The sequence below is a fragment of the Cebus imitator genome, unplaced genomic scaffold, assembly GCF_001604975.1.
Source record: "Cebus imitator isolate Cc_AM_T3 unplaced genomic scaffold, Cebus_imitator-1.0 Scaffold54, whole genome shotgun sequence".
In the NCBI taxonomy this organism is placed as follows: Eukaryota; Metazoa; Chordata; class Mammalia; order Primates; family Cebidae; genus Cebus; species Cebus imitator.
Window position 1 is genome coordinate 3,897,914 of NW_016107369.1, and position 6,004 is coordinate 3,903,917.

A 6,004-nucleotide genomic window follows, 5' to 3' on the forward strand; every position below is an offset into this window, starting at 1 on the left:
GCACTTTGGGAGGCCAAGTCAGGCAGATCATGAGGTCAGGAGTTCAAGAGCAGCCTGGCCAACTTGGTGAAACCCTGTCTCCACTAAAAATACAAAAATTAGCTGGGCACAGTGGCAGGCGCCTGTAACACTAGCTACTTGGGAGGCAGAGGCAGGAGAATTACTTGAACCTGGGAGGCGGAGGTTGCAGTGAGCCAGCCTGGGTGACAAAGCAAGAGGTTAAATAACTTGCCCAAGGTCTAGGAGTGAGGATTCAAGGCTAAGTCTATGCTTTGGACCACTCTGCTAAATTGAATCCAATTCTAGGCTGGGGACAGTGGCTCACACCTTTAATCTCAGCACTTTGGGAGGCTGAGACAGGTGTATCAGTTGACATCAGGAGTTCAAGACCAGCCTGGGCAACATGGTGAAACCCCATCTCTACTAAATTTACAAAAATTAGCCAGGCGTGGTGTGTGCCTGTAGTCCCAGCTACTCAGGAGGCTGAGGCAGGAGAATTGCTTGAACCCAGGAGGCAGAGGTTGCAGTGAGCCGAGATTGTGCCACTGCATTCAAGCCTGGGTGACATAGTGAGACACTGTCTCAATAAATAAATAAATAAATAGACCCTTTCATAGGGGCCGCTTCATATGGGCCTACTTCTAACATAACCAACAATTAAACCCATGGGTTCTCAGACATCCCAGTCGCCTGATTGTACCAAACAAAATCACCATGAGCTGAAAGGGAAAAGGGCTTATTAAGAAGAACTGGCTGGGCATGGTGGCTCACACCTGTAATCCTAGCTGAGATGGATGGATCACCTGAGGTTAGGAGTTCGAGACCAGCCTGGCCGACGTGGAAAAACCCCATCTCTACAAAAATACAAAAATTATTGGGGCATGATAGCTATTGCCTGGAATCCCAGCTACACAGGTGGCTGAGGCAGGAATGAGGCGGGAGAATCACTTGAACCTGGGAGGCAGAGGTTGCAGTGAGCCAGCCTGGGTGACAAAGCAAGACTCTGTCTCAAAAAAAAAAGAAGAGTTGATGGCCATAAGGCCAGGCAAGCTCCAGAACCCTTTCTGCTCTGTGTGCTCTTGAGTTTCTCAGGCAAAGGAAAGGCAGCTTAGTTTAGTTCAAAAGTGGATGTGTGGAACAACGAAAATAAATTGTGTTGCAATGGATCTGGTTTATGTTTTTGTTGCTTTCTCCTGCATGCAAAGGAAATGGAAATTTATCCAACCATCCCCCTTCAGAGACTTTGCACAGATTCCTCAGGATTCAATGTATCCTATTCTACCTGCTTCTCCTCAGGTCTGGGCATATTCTTGGCAAATGATAATTATGATAATGATGTTGATATTGATAATGATAGTAGTTAACCCTTATTCTTCTATTTTAATGCAGACTAAATTATAGGCTTTACTATTTAGCACACTGATTGCTAGGAACTAGTGAACTCAAATGGATTTTTGTGACAGTCTGAAATTTTTATATCAGTAAAAGTGAAAAACGTAATTTTGTTTGTTTATTTGAAGATGATTACATCTAGATTTATATATCCATTCATTCTGCATTTGATGGCGAAACAATTTCTGAACCTATAATTAGCCTAGAAGTGTCACTGACCTACAGTTTACTTGTATTTTTTGTTCCCCTTAGAATTCTTTCCCAAGGTAGCTAGCTCCTCATCTTGATAGTATAGAATCCTTGAAAGAAATTTTTTAAACAAATGAGCATACTCTTCTACCCAGAAAGAAATCTGTGAAGTATACAGTTCATCTTCACTTTTTTTTTTTTTTTTTTGAGACGGAGTTTTGCTCTTGTTACCCAGGCTGGAGTGCAATGGCGCGATCTCGGCTCACCACAACCTCCGCCTCCCAGGTTTAAGCAATTTTCCTGCCTCAGCCTCCCGAGTTGCTGGGATTACAGGTTTGCACCACCACGCCTGGCTAATTTTTGTGTTTTTAGTAGAGACAGGGTTTCTCCATGTTGGTCAGGCTAGTCTCAAACTCCCGACCTCAGGTGATCCGCCTGCCTCAGCCTCTCAAAGTGCTGGGATTACAGGTGTCAGCCACCGAGCCCAGCCAGGGCATTTTCAGAGCAGTCACCTGATATCAGAGTTTTGAAGATAGAAAGGGAGCTTTGAGATTTTTGAATCCACCCATAATCTGGCATAGGCAACAGTCGCAGAGGGTTTCAAGCCTCACCCCAGGTCACATAAGCACATCTTTAAGGGCTGATGTTCACACTCTAGCAATGCAGTTAAGCACTTTGGGCTTTAAAGTCACAAAGGGCTGGATTCAAATCTCGGATCTGCTGCTTACCAGCTGTGTGACCTTGGTCGGCTTATTTAACCTTTCCTAAATTATTTTCCTTATCTTTAAAATGAGGACACGAATCGTATCTGCCTCATGGGATTGTTGTAAGGACTAAATGAGAGTGTTTATTCAACAAAATAATTATTGTGTGTTCATTATATACCAGTTGCTAGAGGTACAATGATTAGAAACCAAAGTCTTTGATTTAGCATGGCCTATAAAGTGCATAGCACAACCTGGCACAGAGCAAGCACATGTGAAACACTGGACGTTATCGATCTTCTCTCCTAGAGCTCCAGGTTCTGCCCCAACCATTTGCCTCCAAACAAGCTCTATAAACTCATATCGTAGAGCCTCTATTATGCAATTCCGGCTGCCCACATCTGCCGCTGGATACTCCCTGGGCATCGCAAACTCAACGTGTCCAACATATAACTTACCTTTTTACCCCCAAACCTGCTCCTCTTCCTATAGTCACAAAGCCACTGTTGGAACCACAAGCCTCCCATGTGTCAAGCCTGGTAAATCTGACAGTTGAGCATGGATTCCTCCCTCTCCCTCGCCTCCCCTACCCACTCAGTCACCATGTCCCGACCCCCTAATTACCTCTTATTCCCTCTCCTTTCCCACCACCACTGCCTTGGTTCAGCCTACACACAACTAAGTAAGCACCAGGCTCTTCATGGTCTGGCCACAATTATCTCTTATTGGCTGATTTTCAGCCCTGCAATATTGATATAAATGAAATTAAATGTACTGGCCAGGCTCGGTGGCTCACACCTGTAATTCCAGAACTTTGGGAGGCCGAGGCAGGTGGATCACTTGAGGTCAGGTGTTCAAGACCAGTCTGGCCAACATGATGAAACCCCATCTCTACCAAAANACGGGGTTTCACCATGTTGACCAGGATGGTCTCGATCTCTTGACCTCGTGATCCACCCGCCTCGGCCTCCCACAGTGCTGGGATTACAGGCGTGAGCCACCGCGCCCGGCCCATCTTCACTTTTAAGTTCTAACTATGTTCCTGTCGATATTTTTATAATTTCCATCTGCAATCATTCACTCATTCATCTTCATTTATTCAACACACTTGAGGGCCTAATAGACACTAGAGATACAGATGTGATCAAGACAGAAAAGGTTCCTGCTCACGTGGAACTTATAGTTCAGGAATAAGAGACAGGCAATCTTTTAAAAGGGAAAGAACACAAAATTAGATGTTGCAAGTAGGATACGTGCTGTGAGAAAACAAAGCAGGATAACTAAATAAAGAGTCCTAAGGAGCAAGTATGTCTAGAAGTCACCCTAGGTAGAATGGCCAGGGAGAGTCCCTTGGAGGACATGTGCTTTGAGCAGATACCCAAATGATGGGATGCAGCCAGCCTGGGGAAGGAGGCCCAGGCAGGAAGACCTCAAGCACAGACGCCTTTCTGCAAGAGCACGCATTCTATGTGCCAGGGGTTCAAGGAAGGCTCGTGAGCAGAGTACCTGTAGGGAAGAAGGGAAAGAGATGGAGTGGGAGAGGAATTAAGAGTCAACTTTTATTTTCGGTGGGGAAGGGTGGTGTTTAGGAGTCGAGATTTAATAAGCAAAAGAAAGAGAAAGGAGAAGAGCTCTTTCTTTGGTAGAGAGAAAAGGGTGCCTGAGCAGGACTTTCCAAAAGTTAACTCCTTAATATTAACAGGAAAACAGCACAGTTTAAAGCAGTCTGCTATTCAGCATTCAAGTGAGGCTCATATCTCTCTCTTTTTTTTTGAGGAATTTGATTTGGAAGGAGGAATTTTTTTTTTTTTTTTTTTTTTTTTTTTTTTGAGGAATTGTCTGTTTGGAAGGAGTCTCATACACCATTCATTTAGAGATCAATTTTGTTTTAGCTTTTTTTCAACTGTAAAAACATTGCAAGTTCAGATGATTACCTTGAGATAATCATCTGAGAATTTTAACTGTGCCTCAATTTTTTTTGTTGTTGTTTGAGATGGATTTTCGTTCTTGCTGCCCAGGCTGGAATGCAATGGTGCAATCTTGACTCACTGCAACCTCTGCCTCCAGGGTTCAAGCAATTCTCCTGCCTCAGCCTCCTGAGTAGCTGGAATTACAGGCATGTGCCACCATGCCTGGCTAATTGTATTTTTAGTAGAGACAGTGTTTCTCCATGTTGGTCAGGCTGGTCTCGAACTCCCGATCTCTGGTGATCCACCCACCTCAGCCTCCCAAAGTGCTGGGACTACAGGCATCAGCCACTGCACCCGGCCTGTGCCTCAATTTTTTTTTGTCTATTAATTAAAGATAGCATAATTGATTTACTTTCATTCACACATGGGAATTGCTGTTGATACAAAATTACTGTTATTAGAACAAATTGTTAAATCCTACCCTTTAATTTTGATAATTACACAAGATGCAGTGATGTGCAAAGATGATGCAGAATCTACAAACCGCTATTCTACAGAGATAAATATTTTTCTTCTTCTCTTTTCCCACCAAAATTAATTTGGAGCCAGAAGCACAATGGCAGCTTTGAAGTTGAATTGGCAGAGGTCATCCAGGAAGGCAGTGAAGGAGTTCCAGGAGGCAAGGATGGGAATGGGTTATGTTTTTGCAGCCAGACATAAAAGATATGAAATTACCATTGCTTTTAACAGGGACCAGGAGAGGAGAAGTTAGAGAATATGTGGGGAATATATATTTCTGTGTATGGAAATAGCATAGAATTTATTCATCCACTTGGCAAAATATTAATTAACCCTGTACTATGTGCCAGGCACTGAGCCAGGTCTGGGGATCCTGGTGAGCTAAACTGGACATAATCCCCATGAGGAAATGACCCCTGCCTCCATCCCCTTCAATTATATGTATATGTCTTATATCAATGTTCAATGGTGGTACCCTCAGTTAGTTGTTTTATTGAGATTAATATGAGGCTATATCTTGTGGGTAGGAATCTACAAAGCCTGGGAGCCTTTTTCAAAAGAAAATTGAGGGCCAGACATGATGGCTCACACCTGTAATCCTAGCACTTTGGGGATTGAGGCAGAGGGATCACTTGAGGTCAGGAGTTCAAGACCAGCCTGGCCAACATGGTGAAACTGTGTCTCTACTAAAAATACAAAAATCAGCCAGGAGTGGTGACAGGTGCCTGTAATCCCAGCTACTCAGGAGGCTGAGGCAGGGGAATCTTGAAGCCGGGAGGCGGGGGTTGTAGTGAGCAGAGATGGCGCCACTGCGCTCCAGCCTGGGCAACAGAGCGAGAGCCTGTCTCAAAAAAAAAAAAAAAAAATTCCCAGAGTTAATCATCCATGAGAGTTGTCCAATCATGAGTGAGAAAAAGGGGATCTGGAAGGAGCCATTTTGCTGGAGAAAGGGGGAAGGAATTTCTTCTTCTCGCATGTCTGTGAAAGTAGTCAGCAGGAAGCTTGGTGGGGTGTCAGCCCTGGGAACCCGATGGCCACTGATTTCCTCTTTCTGGACCTTTAATGGCATCTTGATGAAGCAGCCTGGTCTCCACTGGGCTGTGGTAAGCTAGATCAGGGTCTCTGTCTGGGCCTTGGCCAGGGTTGTCAATGGGAAAGCAATGCTCACCCTCTAGAGTCAGCATGTGGCTGACAGGAACCATGATTGAGGTCCCCAGGAGCAGGTCAATGTCCTGGTCTGGAGGTCCAGCTACCCTTCTTCATCTGGGAAATCTTCTTCCTCTGGTTGTT